Raw genomic sequence first — 17,625 nt, forward strand, 5'->3', positions numbered from 1 at the left:
CGGGCTGGTGACCTTATCACGTTCCCTCTTGACTGTCACTTCCACCCGTGGAGAAGGCTGATGGGTCTTAGGAAATGACAGTGGATCACCATGAACTTCATTACATGGTGACTCCACTTCCAGTCACTGTTTCAGGTGTGATGTCATTGCTGGAGAGAATAAATGCAGTCCTGCCACCTGGTATGCAGTTATTGACCTGGCAGGTGCTTTTTTTCTCTATTCCAGGAAGCAGAGAAGATGGAAACCCTGCTTCTATTTGTCCAGGTCATGAGTACACCTTTACCATCTTGTACCAGGACTTCATTGTCTCTTTTGACAGCTCCCCAGTTCCCAGACTTGGAACACTTCATCATTATACACACATTATACTCTTCCACTATATTGATGACGTCGTGCTGCTAGGGCCTGGAGAGCAGAAAGAACCAGGTGCCCTGGGTGTGACATAAATGCCATGAAAATACAAAAGCCCGACATCTCAGTAAAGGTTTTAGGGTCCAGTGTACTGAACATGTCATGATCTGCCCTTCAAAGTAAAGAACAGTTTACCTGACATCCCCTACCAGTGCCCCCAGAGACACACAGTTGGAAAAGGGGGCAGTAATTCCTCAAAGGAAGAGGGAGATCTGTGATGCTGGAATGGTAAAACCAAGGGGAGCCCAGTCCCCCCAGTTACCCCTGCCAGACCCAGTGTGCCCCGCGGGCAGGGACTGTGATTCTTAGTCTAGTGTCAGGCACAGCTGCATGTCAGTCGATGGATTCTGAGTACACCCCAGGTCTCCTGCTCCAGTCTGGTGGCCCCCATTTAGACGTTTGCATCGCACCCTGCACTTTCCCTTTATAGCAGTCATCACAATTGTAATCCTACAGTCAATTATTTGTGTACTTGATTATTTAATGTTTCCCTCACTAGATTGTATATGTTCCACGGAGGCAGAGACCATGTCTGTCTTACTCCTTGCTGTATCTCCGGTGCCTAGCATGATAGACGTTCAACAAATGTTGGATGAATGAATGGCTAATAGAGGAATATACGTGATAGCCCCGGCACAGACGTGGGAAGAGGAGAGGGTAGCACAAGCACAAGCAATATTGGCCCTGCCCCCCGCCCCAACCTCACAGCTCCACTCAGCCCCACTGCTTCCTGGCCAGCCTGGCGGTGGCATCCCTTAACTGTGAGGCCACCCAAAGGCCACAGTCAGGTTCCTTCTGATTGTGAGAAAGACAAACGAGATCACCTTTAGGTGCCAGGATTCCAAGACAAGGATTCATCATAAGGATTCACAGAAATCCCAAGGAAGCATGGGAAAGCAGCTGAGGTATAAACACTCGCATGAAGTTCTGACACGTGCTACAACATGGTTACATCTTGAAGACGTTGTACATCTTGTGCTAAGTAAAAGAAGCCAGACGCAGAAGGACAAATATTGTATGATTCCACTAATGTGAGGTCCTGGGAGTAGTCAAATTCACAGGGATAGAAAGTAGACTGGTGGTTGCCAGAGGCTGGAGAGAGGAAGGAATGGGGACTTAGTGTTTAATGGGTACAAAGTTTCCGTTTGGGAACATGAACAATTTCTGGAGATGGATGGTGGTGAGGGCAGCACAACGTGAATATACCTAATGCCACTGAACTGTACACTTACAAATGGTTAGCATCAATTTTATATTATGTACATTTTACCACAATTTAAAAATACGTTAAACAGTTTTTTAAAAAGGAAGTGGTACCACATACAGTAATTCAGTTCAAGGACTTTTTATAAGATTTTAAAAGCCTAATATAAATCATATTCTTATAAATTACAGCTTGGGTTGCATGTTCAGTTAAGTGCTTTTTCTTAATAAAAAGTGAAAAAACTAAAAACAACACCACCACCCTGGGCCCCAAAGATTCCAAGACATCAGACCCCATGGAGAGCTGGAGCAGCACTGCAACCTCCTGGGAGCACAGGTCGAGGTAGGTCATTGGCCTTCTTTGGGGGCACCCAGCCTTTGTGCTGTCCGAGAGAGAATCTGGCTTTCTTGCCTCTATCAAGTACTAGGAATCCTTACTGGACACCCGAATCACCTCAGACCATAGGCACTCGCCTAAGGTATCAGTGACCTGGGGGAAAGGCTGGCTGCACTGGCAGGAATCATACAAGTTGTACAAACTGCACGTGGAAAGAACTGTTTAAGGCTTGCTTTCTCTAAAAAGGAGCTGTGGGATATTTGACATGGTGCCAAGACAACTCAGTGAGGAAAAGAATAGCCTTTTCAACAAGGCTATTCTTGTTGGGAGAACTGGATATCCACACAAACACACAAAATGAAATTGAAACCCTACCTCACACCACACACAAAAATTAACTCAAAAACAGATTATAGACCTAAATGAAAGAACTAAAACTATAAAACTATTAGGAGAAAATATAGGGTAAATCCTCGTGACCTTGGTTTAGACAAAACCTTCTCAGATATGACACCAAAAGCACAGTAACAGAAAAATAAAATGGATAAACTTCATCAAAATTTAAAACTTTTGTTCTTCAAAGGACACTTCAAGAAAGTGAAAAGACAGCAACAGAATGGGAGAAAGTCTTTGCAAATCATCTATCTGATAAGGGACTTGAACATAAAGTCCTTTTTTATCTACAACATAAAAAGAACACTTACAACTTAATAACAAAATACACAAATAATCCAATTTAAAAATGAGCAAGGGATCTGACTATACATTTCTCCAAAGAAGAGAGCACAATGGTCAATAAACACATGAAAAGAAGCCCAACATTATTAATGATAGGGGAAATGCAAATCAAAACCACAGCGAGGAATATACCTAATGCCACTGAATTGTACACTTACAAAGAGTTAAAATGATAAATATTATGTTATGTACGTTTTACCACACAAAAAATCACAATGAGATACTACTTCACCCCCATTAGGATGCTGTGATTAAAATGTCAGGTTATGACAAATATTGGAAAGGATATGGAGGAACTGGAACCCTCATACATGGTTGGTGGAAATGTAAAATGGCGCAGCCACGTTGAAAAACAGTCTAGCATTTTCTCAAAATGTTAAACATAGAGACACCACGTGACCCAGCAATTCCACTCCTGGGTCTATACCCAAGAGAAATGAAAATACGTCCACACAGAAACCTATACATAATTATTCATGGCAGCATTAGTTCATAATAGCCAAAATTTGGAAACAATCCAAATGTCCATAAACTGAATGGACATATCCATACAATGGAATATTTTTCAGCCACAAAAAGAAATGAAGTGCTGATTCATGTTACAATATAGATAAACCTTGAAATCATGGCAAGTGAAAGAAATCAGACATGAAACTCACATAATCTTATGGTTCTATCTATATGCAATGCCCAGAATTGGCAAATCTACAGGGTTACAAAGTAGATTAGTGATTGCCTAGGTCTAGGAGGAAGGTGGGGGTGGAGGGAAGAGAGTGACAGCTAATGAGTAGGAGTCCTTTTGGGGGAATGATGAAAATATTCTAAAATGTACTATGGTGATAGTTGTACCACCCTGTGAATATACTACAAACTATTAAATTGTATACTTTAAAAGGATGTGCTTTTTGTTATGTGAATTGTATCTCAATGAAGGTAGATGTGGAGGCTGCTCCGGACATAGGAAGCACTAAGAAATGCACAGTCTCCTCTCCAGTCCTCAGGGCACATGTCTCCTCTGTGTCTCCCTTTTTGCCCTGCCTCCTGGGAACCTCTTTCAGCTACATCTTGCCAACCATTTGGAGGATATTGGGATTGCCTATTGGGTACCACCCTCAACACTCTTTGCTGAAAGGGACTTTCTGGGATCACCTCTGACAACTGAACTGCAGTGTGAAGTGGAGTTTCGGCTAATTCTGCTGACGATGTGGGAGTCAGTACTTGGATGAGCTTACACCTTGGCTCTGCTGCTGACTTGCTGTGTCATCTAGTACGTCCCCCACCTGCTCAGTGCCAAATGGTAACGGGAGTAAAATGAGCCTGCCTCAGGATTCTCCTTATTATAATTATTTTTGAGGCTAACTTACAGTAACTAATATTAGTACAGACTTTTTACACACATGCCTTGTCTTAGCTGACCCTATGGGACAGATCCAATCCCCAATGACAGATAGGGACATGGGGGCTCACAGAATTGGGTGACCTCCCCAGAGCCAACCCTCTGGCACCATCAGGCTTTTCTGACTCCAAATTCTGTGCTCCTTCCTCTACGTAAGGCTCCCTGGTAATGACACTTTCTTACTACTTCCAAAATGGCCACTCAAGAAAACAACTTTCCGTTGGATTCAACCCCTGTGTTTTCAGCCCCTGGAGACAGCCCACCTCTGGCCATCCCTCTTTGTCCATTTGCCCACGGGTGGCCTGTTCCCCACTTTGGTTCTGCAGCATCTGGGTCCTGATTTCACCCAACAGGACAGGGCTGGGCTGGCTTGCCCTGTGACAGTGGGTAAATCTCTGCAGAAAGGACCAGAGTGGGGCGAAATGAGACTCTCCAGTTTCTTATTATGGCACACAGGACCCTTCATGATCTGGCCTCTGCCCACCTGCCAGGCCTCTTCTCCCACCACCTCCTATACCCACCCTACACCCAGTGGCATACTTAAATACCTTAGTGTTTCCAGAAAGTGCTGTGCACGGTCCTTCAACTTTGGCACATGTTAACCCCTTGGGTCTTTCTTTGCTGAGCTGCCTCTTAAGCTGTTTTTCAAGGTGCAGCAGAATGACCTTCTCCTCCAGGAAATCCCTTTGGCCTCCCTTCTGCTCCCCACCCTGTCCGCCACCAAACATCCAGCATGGCGCCTATTGCATCAGATGCTCCCAGGTCGCTCTACGAGGCTGGTGTACCCAGCCTCCAGCTGCTGAGTGTTGGATCTAAGAAATCACAGCTACCTCAGCTGTCCCCTCGTGTAGAGAATTACTCTTGGCTGATGGAGCCGCCTTCCCAGGGAGGTTGCCAGCCCCATAAGCCAAAGCCTGAAACAGAAGTAAAAAAGGCCACCTGGGCTCCAGAGCCCACCATCCCAGCCCTCTGCACGAGGCTAAGGCTAGACTTGACCTGAGACCTCCTGCTGGCAATTTGTCCTTCAGGGACCTGCTTCCTTCCTCCCTCGGGGTATTTTTCCTTCAATAAACCCCAGCATCCACATGCCTGCCATCACATGAGTATTTTCTCTGTGTCTCCCACCCAAGACTCTGCAGGCAGGGATAACATCCTATGTATTTGTGTGTCCATACCTCCGAGTTGGGGTCCTGGCAAAGAACTGTGTGTTGAATTCGGTCCAGCTTCGGAGTGGTTGTAAAAAGCCTCCATGAGTTTCTGAGCTGTCCCCTGTCTTGCTGTCTCTATTTCCTTCATTTCCTCTCTTCTCCTCTGGGATCCCCTCCTAACCTGGCCTCCCTCCTCTCGTCCTCCCCTACCAACCCCCCAAGTGACATATAGATTCCCTCTTTCTGCTCCTTGCAACTTAGATTTGAAAGAAAGAGATTGGCAGAGCTGGAGGAGGGTCTGGAAGAAACAGCCAGGCTGGCCACAGAGCAGGCCTCAGTGGCAGAGCTGATGGTGTGTGTGTGTGTCGGGGGTGTGGGGGTGTGGGGGGGGGTGTGGAGGGTGGTGGCAGCTATAAACACATCCCCAGGGGACTGCACAGCATGGGACTATTTGCAGAAAGCACCCACAGCCTGGGTGGGCAGCCTTTACCAATTGCTGCTCTTGACTTTTCCCTCTTTCTTTCTGAACAGCTTAACTTAATAAATGCCCTAGGAACCACAGTGTTCCCACACTTTTTCATTCATTCCCACCCACTCACGGCACCGACCCACATCACAGGAGGAACGTCTAGCTTCTGAGGCTTAACTTTCCAGGCAGCAGCCAGCTCACGTAGGAGCTGAGTCAGTGCCACCTCAGCCGGCTGGGAGGCAGGTGTGCAAGGCTGACTCAGACGGAGCCGGAGCTGGAGCTGGAGCGTCTTAGCAGAGGTCTTCTCCAGCTGCACAGAACAGTCAGAGGAGCAGGGAGAGGCTCACCCTGAGCCAGGCTCTAGGCCAACGTTCCAGGCTAATCTCGCCTGATTCCCCTGCAGCCAGGCTGTAAGTCACATCTACTTTTTTGCTGCCCCATATCCATTCTCTTCATTTCCCTCTAGAGACCTGGTGGCCCCTGGGCTTCCAGTAAGGTAACTCATCACTGGTGTGTAGTAACTGACCCGGTAACCACACTGATTGGCTCAGAACTGGGCGGGTGACCTGTCAGAACCAATGAGAGGCATTGAAACTCATGTTAAAAGTTCTGGGACAAATACGCTTATTCCTTTTTTGCTGTACTTGGAAACCGAGAGGATGGGGGAGGGGGGATGTTAGAGCTGCTAGCTTCAGCTTGCTATCATGTGAAACCTGAGACTGAAGCCATCCCTATAGAAGAGAGAGAAATAGCCAGAAACTAGTCCTGATTCTCTCCTTGAGTCCTGAATCCAGCCATACCTGAAGCTGCAGAATACAAGACTTTTGGACTTCTGTGGCTTAATATACCCCTTTTGCTTAAGTCAGTCTGGGTTGAGTTTTCTGTTACTTGAAAGAATTCTAATCAATACCAATATTTACTACCATAGTTAACTAATTCTAAGACATACATGCCCCCCACTTTTAACCTCTGATATTAGGAGTGTATCTTACAATCGTCAGCAATGACCTGATGGCGCCCCCGTTGTTTGCAGATTTGAGATATTGTCACAGCTGTTCATATTGTCTTTAATTGAATTAGGTATGCTGTTGGTGTCACGTGTGCTAAATGTCAGCCTATTTAAAATGTCTTCCGCAAATTCATATTGTGATTTAGCGTTCAGACAAGTGATTATGCAGAAAGAAAGGCAGGGGTAAGGGAGAAACAGGGAATGAAATTGATATTAGTGAAACAAAGTTTTCTCTTTGGAGGAATGACTACTCTTTCCTTATAAAGCAACAGGGAGTGCTTTGCAGAACTTAAGCTAGGAAGATAAACCAGGAGGGAAAGCGTGTTACATTTTGTTCCTAAGATATGGGTAGAAAGATTGACTATCACATGCCAAGCAATGCAACTGAAGGCAGGAGAAATTGCAACTCTCAGAAGAGATCAGAATTTCAAAGCAATGAGAGTTGTTGTGACTGGTTTGTGGCTTATTCAGAACTACTGTTAGGACGTTTTGTCATAATGGAATTGTTGGTGTTTTTCTTAATGGTGGTCTTAAAACCAATGGAATACATGTCACTCCCTTGTTGCAAAAGGGCTGTTAAAGTCTCTTACTCAAGGTCATGGGGCTAATTACCACCAGGTGTAGGCCACAGCTTTAAATTCTTTGTTGTAATTCTCCTTAATTGCCCCAACTCTTCCGTGCAGAATGTAGCAGACCGTAGTGTAGGGGAAATAGAAGAAGGAGGCAACACACTTCCAGGACTCCAGTACTGGACGACACCAAAGTTCAGGGTGGCCCCCAACAGCACTGGGGATGAGAGGACCCACAAAGACAGGGAGAAGTCAGGAGAGACCTGAGAGAGCACTTCCGATTTCCTACTGTGTATCAGAGGAAGTGAGCCCCATGGTGGGGCAGAGGCAGAGGTTATAGTTACAGTACATATATTTAGCCCTAATTTACACATGGGAATATTGAAACTACCTAAGGTCACCTGGCCAGCAGGGCAGAGCCAGGCTTCGAAACCATGCCTGTCTTTCCACCAAGTTGCCCTGCGTCTCTTTGCTGTGAGTGTTTTGTGAAGTGTCTGTTTTATTACTGCTATCATGAGGTACATTTTGTTCACTTGCAGGGAGCTGGTACCATTTGTGTCATATAATCATTTAGGTTGACTTTCATCTGTGATTTTACGGCCACTGTTTTTTTTTCTGCAATCTAGTTTTCTAAGCCTTAGGGGCGCTGGGGCATTGAGTATTCCTGTCCATTCAGGTAAGAAAAAATAATCACTTCAGAACAAGTCAGTAGGATGGCAGCACATAGAAGCCAGGAAAAAATGACTTCAGAACACTGTTCTAATCAGGTAGAACTTGGGTAGGGAGAGAAACCAGTGTAACCTCTTCTACCAACTCAGAGCACAGACAGAGCCCCAGTTAATAGCGGGGGTCCCTACCTTCCCCAACTTTGTGACTTGCCCCCAGGTGTGGAGGGCTGCAAGCCTGGCCCCATCCAGAGGTGTGACTGATGTCATGAGGACCCTACCTCTCTTTCTTCTTCACCATTTGGTCCTGCTTGTCATTATTGGGCTTTATTTCCAGTCTTCTCTTGCCACCGACCTCAAGATGGCCATTGGTAGTTCCAAGCCTGCATTGTCTTTATAGCTTATGAAGTCAGAGGAGAAGAGAGAATCTCTTCCCAGCAACTATGGCTGAAGTCCCAGGGAGCACTCTGATTGGCCTGGTTTGGTTACATGCCTCTCCCAGGGATAGGGAGTATTTTGGTCAGAATTTGATTATGTGGTCTCCTTGGGGCATGGGGAAGGGCTCAAACCCACTGAAATCACATGGACTGAGAAGGATTTCTGAGGAATAGGTGTGGGTTATTCCTCAGAGGGTTTATTGGGCCGACAAAATACCCATTTGATCGTATGTGTGCCAACTCCTGACCACATTGGACACTGTTGACCAATCTGTGTTCACTCAGACTGCTTTTGGCTTCAATTAACAACAAAAAATTCAAATGAGCTTAAACAGCGAGGAAATGCATTATGCCACACAACTGAAAACCCAGCAGTGGATCCGGCTCCAGGAGTGGTCCAATCAGCTGCTCAGTGATACCACAGAGGTGCCAGGCCTTTTCCATCTTTCCCCTCTACCTTTCTCGGTGTCAGCTTCATTTTAAGTCTAGTTATGCCCCTGGTCACAAGGTGGCTGCAGCAGCTCTGGATCTCACAGCCAAATAACATCCTCATCTCTTTTTTAAGCTCAAGGAAACCTTTACCACCCCCACCCCCGACCCCACCGTGGAGGTCTGTTGTGTCTCATTGACTGACCAGGCTTGGGTAACTTCTCCATTCCTAAACCAGCGCCTGCCAGGAGACCTGGAAAATTGCTGTCATTGGCTTAGAACAAACATTTCAGGGGGAAATGGAAGACTGGGAGTCAAGCATGAGGGCCACAGTACCCTCCTCTTGGGGTGCGGGGGAACCTGTAGATTAAGAGTTTTAAACATTTAAATAACCTAAAATGTGAGGGGAGGAGAAGTAAAAGTATAAAGTTTCTGTATGCCATCAAAGTTATCAGCCAAAATAAGATGTTATAAGATACTATATGTAAGCCTCCTGATAACCACAAAGGAAAAACCAGTAATAGATCCAGAAAAGATGATGATAAAGGAATCCAAGCATACTGCTGCAAAAAGTCATCAAATCACAAAAGAAGTCAGCAAGGGGAAGCAAGGAACAAAGGATCTACCCAAGAGCAATGAAAATGTTCAGAACAACATTATTCATTAGAGCCCCAAACTAGCAATAGGCCAAATGTCCATCAACTTGGGAATAGACAAACATGTTACCCTGGTGGATGATCACCACCCCAAACGGAAATTTTCTCTATGAGTTAGTCTTGAACATTGGGTAAAGGACTTTGGGATTACTCGCTATGTGCCCTTAACCTATTTTCATTTCCTGAGCCTCACTTTTTTCATCTATAAAATTAAAATATGAATACCTACCTCTACAAGTATGGTGAGACTTATTAAATGAGGTCATGTAGATAATGTGCCTTATCCAGTGCTCAGGAATAGCCATTTCTGGAGTTTCTGTCAGTTGTACTTGAAGAATGAAAGGAAAATCATATAATATGACAGGGAATTAATTTATTTACTTTTATATAAAAAAATCACACGTCTATGGTCATCTAACATATGGGAAAATCTATATTTTGACCCCTACCTCACACCATACTAAAAATCATTTCCAGGACGGCAGATATGAAGCTAACATAAATAAATAAAGTTTTTAGAATAAAATATAGGTGAACATCTTTATGACCTTGGAATAGGCAGATCTTTCACAACAGGAAACACAAAGGATCGTAAATGAAAAAAGAATTATTAAGTGAACTATATTAAAACTAAGAACCTCTATTTATCAAAAGATGCCATTAGATCCTTTTGTAGTTCATAAGTGTGATGATTGGGTGTTCACGCTCTAGTGTGAGATGTGCCTCCCACAAACCTTGTTACGACATCGGCACATTACCCGTCTGACGTGAAAAAAAAAAAAAGATACCATTAAAGGAATAAAAACAAAACTTACAAAATAGTATAAGATATTCTCAGTACATGTATCTGATAAAGGTTTCAAATCCAGGATTTAAAAAGAACTCCTACAAATCATTAAGGAAAAGATATAGACAATCCAACAGGACAAAAAGACTTGAGCAGGTGCTTCACAAAAGAAGCTATCCAAATGCAGAAGAAACGTATGAAAGGGGTCTTAACTTCATTACGTTCTCACCATGGAAATGCAAATAAACTACAATATGATATCATTCCACTTGACTGGATAAAATAAAAAGGATTGAAAATATCAAATCTAGACAGGATGTGAAACATCACGAACTCTCAGTGAGTATAAACTGCTACAACTATTTTAGAAGGCTGACTGGCAGTGGATACCAAAGCTGAAAATATGCATTCCCCATGACCCAGCAAACCCACTCCCAACAGAAATGTATGAATGTATGTTAACTAAAAGACATGCATTGAATAATCATACCAGCATGATGTGTGATAGCCCCACACTGAAAACGACCCACATCAGCAGAATGGATACATTTATTATAATATAGTCATACAATGCAATGAGAATGAATAGACTACAATCACACACACACAAAAATGGCCTAAATTCACTAACATAGTTTTGAGCAAAATAACTCAAGACTCAAAATACTTTAGACTGTATCATTCCATTTATATAAAAAACAAAAACATAGGCAAAACTAATCTATCCTGTCAGACATTAATATGGAGGTACCTTGGGGTGATAGTGAATGGAAGGGGGCATGAGAGGGACTTCTGGGGTCCTTGTAATGTTTCTTGATCTGGGTGTTGGGTAACATGTGTGTTCCATTTGTGGAAATTCTTCAAGCTGCACAGTTATGGTAAATGCACTTTTCTGTATACTTCTGAAGCATATATATTTCAATAAAATATAATAGAACAGAACCAAAAATGGATATATTATGAAGTCAAAATCAAAATGTGCCTAAATGAAAGCTTTAAAGAAATTTCTTGCTTGCTGCAGACTTTCTGTTTCCTCCTAGCAGGGGATGCTCTTTCTTCTATGAAGGTTCTTTGGTGGAAAGCCTGAAAAGCGCCACTTCGCTTTTCCCATGGTGATTCAGACCTCCACCGGAAAGCTTTGCCTTGGGGCTGGGTTTCCTGGCTCCTGTGCCAGTGCTCACGAAATTAGGATGAGGCAGTAGAGGCACGGTAGGGCAAGTACAGAGTCTGTTATGTATTTTAAATTTTAGTATTTTGTTCGTCGTGGGGTTTGGAGGGCATTAAGTTTGATATTTTGAAATATTACATTGAAATTTATCTTGATTATTGAGTTTTGTTTTTTTTTTGCATCCATCCACTTACATTTTGTGCTTGATTGTCCTCACCCTAGATTATGACAGTCTGACCAGCTTTCATTTAAGAAAAAAAAGATCTCTCCTAGTTTTTATTTTTAAAACAAAATATGCTTCCCAACTGTTTACAAGGTCTAGAGTAAAGAAAGGGGTTACAGCCATGAGCCACTAGGGGGAGCCATAGAACAGCTTATAAAACCGAGCTCTTGGAGTAAAAGTTTGGCAAAGGCATTCAATTCCTCAGCCTGGATTCCTTTTCTCTAACAAAAACCCATCCATTTTGTGATTCTCTGCCTCTCAATACGCTCCAGTCTCAAGCAGCCTCCAAATACATGAGCCAAAATCAATATAAGGGTATACTTTGATTCAGTACCCAAATAAGATACTTAGATCGGCCAATCAGAAAGCCAAAATAAAACCCCAAGGGGGTTTGAGTTGGTTAGACTTGTGTTTAAACCCTGGCTTGTGTGATGTGGGGCAGGGTATCTTGGTAGGGTGACCAATCTTTTTGATTTGCCTGGGGCTGTCCTGATTTTAGCACTGAAAGTCCCACAAACCGGGACAATTGGTCATCCTACTTGCTTGACCTTGTTTTTCTGATATGTAAAATGGAAATAAAGTCAGTATCTACCAATTGGGAGAATTGAATAAGATGATGATGATGTACATAGTAGGTGCTGAATAAAAAAAACTAGCTTAGTTTTGTTATCAAGTAATATTGCAGATAGTTGCAGGCAGGGCATAAGTTCCTACAAAACCATTTAATCAGAGCCCCAACATTTTTATCACTTCGATTATGCATTCAATTCAGTTCCAAAAATATTTGCTGAGTGATTACTATGTATCAAGAAATTGTTAGTGGTTTAGAGGTTATGGGCACATTTAAAAAAATGACTGACACTTCTCAAGGATGTTATGATCTTCAGGGGACAACAAAAGACAGAGAGCATTTACAGAGTATAGGGGGGAAATTAATCCAAGTTTACTGTCCCCACCCTGGTAGGTCCTTATTTCCCATAGCTGGATAACAGTTGTGGTCTTCTAACTTCTCTCTCCCCTCCCATTTTCGTCTCCTTCTATCCAATCAACTAACTACCATTTAAATCTTCTTAAGACACAGTTTGGATTCTGTTTTCAAAAGTCCAACACCTACTTTACCTGGGCGTTCTTTACTTTTTACAACAGGGCCTCAACCAAACTTTCAAGCCTTATCTCTCAAACAAGCCAGACAACTCCCTTGCTCAAACATGTCCCATTTGTTCCTTCCTCCATGACATTACTCACAGTGTTCCCTAAATTGGAGCGCCCCACCTCATTCCTGCCTGTCAAACGTAAACTCCTTCACGTGGCCTTATTGGGTTTTCCGCCAGACATGAGCTCTCCCTTATTTCATTTGTGGATCCTGTTATTGATTGTGGGCAAGCATTGTCTATTTCACTTTTTTATATTTCCTCTAGTTCCTTGTGTGTAGCCCACAAGTGTTTCTTGAATTGCATCCAGAATCCTAATTTTAGTATCTGTACCCTGGCTTTGCTAGTTTTCAGCTGTGTGATATTGAGTTACTTAATTAACCTCTCTAAGTCTCAGTTTCCTCATCTGAAAAGTCGGAATCATAACAGCACCCATCTCAGGGTTTCCACAAGGATGAAATAAGGTAATGAAAGCATTTAGGGTGCTTAGTATTGTGCTTGGCACAGTAGGAACTATGGGCTGTCAGAGAGGAAAAGTTCCATTTAGGCTGCAGGAGTAGTGGAGAAAGCGGGATGTAAGCTAGGATGTGAATAAAGATAAAAGGGAAGACATTTGGGTAGAGGGACCAACCTGAACAAAGACTTCAAAAGAAATAGGAAAGAGCTGGATTTGCTGAAAACAGGGCTGGTCAAGTCCTGGGAAATACCCTCCTGGGAGATGTCCTGGGAGATGCCCCAGGAAGAGAGACAAAGAGGAAAGGAACAAGTGGAGTAAGTTTTCCAGGAGTGTGAATTAGCAGGTTGAAAGGAGGGGAAATCTGTGTCTAGTGGTTTGCGGAAGATTTCTGTCATGGGGTTTGCCCCTTTCAGCAACAGCAACAAAATTAGAAGTGGTGGCCAATTAGATGGGTGACAGAATCAAATCAGCATGTGTTTACAGCAAGTTGCAGCAAAAGATGGAAATGGACAAAATGACAACTAGCTGCTAATTATTAGCAGGGTAAAGCTTAATTCTTATGTTAAAAGAATTAATTATAGAAGTTCATGAAAGAGTGAACTTGGCTTAGAATCAGTTTGTGAGGGAAAAAAAAAACCTCTAGAGAAAAGGGGTGGAAAGGATTAGTTATAAAGTCAGTTGGAGCCATTAAATTTGCCAATGCAATTGTCTAGTGTACTAATGGATATAGGAGTCAGACCAAGGAGGGCCAAAGTCTCACTGTATTCTGTGGTGGTCAGACCATACCCAAGTATTTTATGTAGTCACATTTTGGCTGCAAGGAATAGAAACTCAACTGGGAAGGGAATGTATTGGCCCACTTGAGCATTAGACTCAATGGTGCCCCTCCCAGATCTCTTTAACAGGCCAGTGCACCCATTCCCTAGCTGCTGGGAGTATTGGCAGCTAAGGGTTCAGAGAATTGCCCTCACTGAAGGGAGCGGAAAGTGAAGTAAGTTTTGGTGACCTTAATCACCTCATGGCCCATAGCCAATGGCTGATGGATACTGGGGTACACAAAGCTGCCCATTGCTTCATGGGGGGATAACTCCGTGGTGTGTGTGGTTTATGCTCCAGAGCTCTCCACTGTGGATCAGGCCAAGGTAAGATCAGGCTGAGCTTTGCTCAGCTCTTTCAGTTTTCTTGCCCTGCTCAGCTTTCTCCCTTATAGGTTTTTCTTCCCTTAATAAATTCCATCTCTCTGTTTCTAAGGACCCTGTAGGTGTCTTAGACACCTACAAAATCAAGTAGCCAAAAAATAGCCGGGTTCAGTTTCTCAGACAGCGTTATTACCTGTTGAGACTTTTATCTGTGTCTCAACTCTGATAGTTTGGTTTGGTACTGGCTTTATTCTTGAGCAAGTTCTTCCCCATGGTCCGCCCTGTCAACAACAGGTGCATAGCCAGACAGTTCAGCAGCTCTTGTGCAAAGAGAACTCTGTCCCAGTAGTTCCAAAAAAGGCCCCAGGACTCAGACTGGACTGCTTTGGATCACATGACTTTCCCTAAGTCAATCACTACAGATGTTGGTGGTGGGGAGCGGTGGACAGTACTTTGGTTGGTTAGAACTGGGCCAGGTCCTCCCCACAGGCAAGGTAAATAGTGAAGTCAGCCTCCTGGCAGCCATAAGGACAGAGAATGCGGAGGAGTGGTTCCCCAGAGAAAATTAGGCTCCCCTTACCAGAAGAAAGGGAACATTTACTGGAAGGATAAAAATAAGGCATGCCCCCGACAAACTGAAGGATGTCTGCATGAAGTCATTAGGATGTTGAGGCAGATGGAAACCATCATCTGAAGCATGGTGGCAAGAAAAAGGGACGATGTCCCTTCTGTTTTGAGAGATGGGTAATGGGTATGGGAAAGAGGGCGCAATCATCATCTTCAAATCTTTGGAATGTAATTATGACAGCTGGGATTAGACATGATCTGTGAAGCTTTAGAGGAAAACATTAGGATCTAGATCAGAGATTAGAGAAAGGCAGATCACTCATAAGATATATGTCTCATATACGTATGTATATACAAAATGTATACAATTTAGTTTGTCCAAAAAGAAAAAAACCCAAAAAACAAAAAAACAGGCCTATTTGACAGGGGATGAGCTTGGCCATGTCTGGGCATCTGGGCATATCAATGAATGGACATTTCACGCTTCCCATAACTAATGAAATAAGCCTATGCTTCCTTCTTTCCTTGGCGGCTTTTTCACAAATGCTGTGTCTAGGTAGACCCTATCTGGAAAGCACCAGCTAGGTTTTGTCTTGGGGAAATCTGCCCAAACCCAATAATTTCAACCAGCAGTACTTCATCTGAGGCAGACCTCTGGGCTCTTGTTAGTCATGACACTTGGGATATGGCGTGGCATTATAGTCACCTCAGCACGTGCCTTAACTTCCCCGTTTGGTGAAAGTGTTCTGAGGGCAGTGACTATCTCATCTTACGCCCTTTGTGTCTTACTCAAATATTTGTTGAATAAATAATTTTATCAGAACTTTTGTGTTAGGTTTCTTGCCTTGGGGTAAGGTGTGTGACTAAGGGGTCACAAGGATCCTGCCCAGCGCTAAGATTCTGTGACCACAATGTGTTACTGAACTTGAAAATGACATATAGATGAATAATTGGGAATACCTAGAGCCATCTTGGCTTTGCAGCTGTTGGAGGGGGTGAGGAGGTACCCTCTTTTGCCTCTCTTCTGAGAGTTGCACCAAAGGGCAGTCCTGGGACACCTTTGGGGTAGAATTGAGGATCACAGTAAGAATTTACCCTGGAATGTAAAATGATTTGCCCCTTTTCAGTCTTTGTGCCTTTGCATGACTCCTTCCGGGAAACCTGGAAGAATGTCCTAGCCCCTTCTTCCTCTAGCTACTGCTATTCCTCCCTCAGACCCTGCCTGGTGCCATCACCCCCAGGAAGCTTTCGGGAAAGCACATCCCCCTTGTTTCCACGCTGCCAAGTTGGAGTTATTTCTCCTTTTCTGGGCTCCTTCCCATTGGTGGGGGAGGGGGAACAAAAGGCCTGCCTCCACCAAAGGCACTTACCACTGTGGACCTTGCTTTACTGGTTTCTCTTCCCTTTAACCTGCATTCTTTCTCCTTGTTGACGTTATGAACCAGGTCCATGTGTGGCCTCAGTGCCTAATGCAGAAGACCCGCGCGCGCATACACACACACACACACACACACACACACACACACACACACCCCTACATCCCTGCGTTACAGGAGTGGGTGCTGGAGAAGCAGGACATCAGTATTTTAGACTTTTAGAGTTGCAAGAGTCATCTAGTGCAGCCCTCCCTTTTACAGATGCTTTTCCTTGAGTCACCTAATACACAAGCTTCTGGGTTCATTCAGCCCGTTTCCTTCTCGAATACCAAAACACTTTCGCTGTTGATGATCTCAACATTCCAGGCAGGTAGGGAGGGGTAGGTAGGTGTCAGTACCCTCCCTTTTATCGTTGGGGACACAGACTCGGGCAACTGGCCCCAGGGGCGCGGGGGCTGTAACGGGAATTCAGGGCTCCGGGCCAGTCCGAAATTTATTGTCTCCTTTTGGGAAATGTGAAAGTAAAGTAATCGATTTATTAGCCCCAGGCGGGACTCTTCAGCCCTCTAGAAAGATGAGTATGGGGTCCGGAGGATTAATGCAGTAAAAGAGCTCGTGGCATTGACCCTTTGGCAACTTCTCGAGGTCCAGCGGGGTCCTCCGCCCTTCTCTGGACCAATGGATTGCGGCCTCTTTAAGGCCGCACAGCCCCGCCCCCGGCTCCTCGCCGACCTCCTCCCACCTCCTTGCCGCCGCTCGGCCAGTTCCAGACTTCCCTCAGCGATGAGGTCATCTTCCCGCTGCCCATTGGCTGTGGTGGGCCGTCAGTCACAGGAAGTCCCGCCTCCGTCATCAACTCTCTCGTGTCCCTCCCTTCCTCGCTCTTCCCGTAGCCCGCCGGGCCGGGCCTCCAAAAGACCTTTGATTGGCCAGCGCCGCTGTCACTTCTCCAGCAGGCGGTGTGGAAGGCTGGAGGCGGGTGTGGTGGGAGGGTCCGCAGCTTCCGTGGCTGAGAGGAGCCGGCGGCGACCGTGTCTGTGGTGGCCGCGGCGGCGGCGAGAGCAACCGTCCCATCTTCCCCTCCCCTTCGGCTCCGCTCGCCACACGCCCTCCGCTCGCGCCGATTCTCCGCAGCTCCACGCGCCCTGGCTGAACGTTGAGCCTCTGGAGGAGTCGCGCGCTGTCAGAGCAGGAACGGGGACAGCCGCGGAGCCCGGGCCAGGAGGAGAACGAGGCGGTGAGTGAGAGTCCAGCCAGAGACCCCTCCCCCACCGCGGCGTCGCCCCGCCT

The 17,625-nt window shown here is 44.9% G+C and overlaps 1 protein-coding gene and 1 non-coding gene across 2 annotated transcripts in view; both read left to right on the forward strand.

Moving 5' to 3' along the window:
• The first annotated feature begins 10,131 nt into the window (after positions 1-10,131).
• On the forward strand, positions 10,132-10,235 carry LOC117029502 (small nucleolar RNA U13). Its single transcript, XR_004424241.1, has one exon. It is a non-coding gene; the product is annotated as a small nucleolar RNA U13 (small nucleolar RNA).
• Positions 10,236-17,357: 7,122 nt separating this feature from the next.
• MRTFA (myocardin related transcription factor A) overlaps positions 17,358-17,625 on the forward strand; it is a 176,907-nt gene continuing 176,639 nt past the window's right edge. The window contains exon 1 of the mRNA XM_033116199.1: positions 17,358-17,572. The gene's annotated coding sequence lies outside the window, so the exon portion shown is untranslated. The remainder of the gene's footprint in view (positions 17,573-17,625) is intronic.

The sequence above is a fragment of the Rhinolophus ferrumequinum genome, chromosome 10 (genome assembly GCF_004115265.2).
Source record: "Rhinolophus ferrumequinum isolate MPI-CBG mRhiFer1 chromosome 10, mRhiFer1_v1.p, whole genome shotgun sequence".
NCBI classification, from domain to species: domain Eukaryota; kingdom Metazoa; phylum Chordata; class Mammalia; order Chiroptera; family Rhinolophidae; genus Rhinolophus; species Rhinolophus ferrumequinum.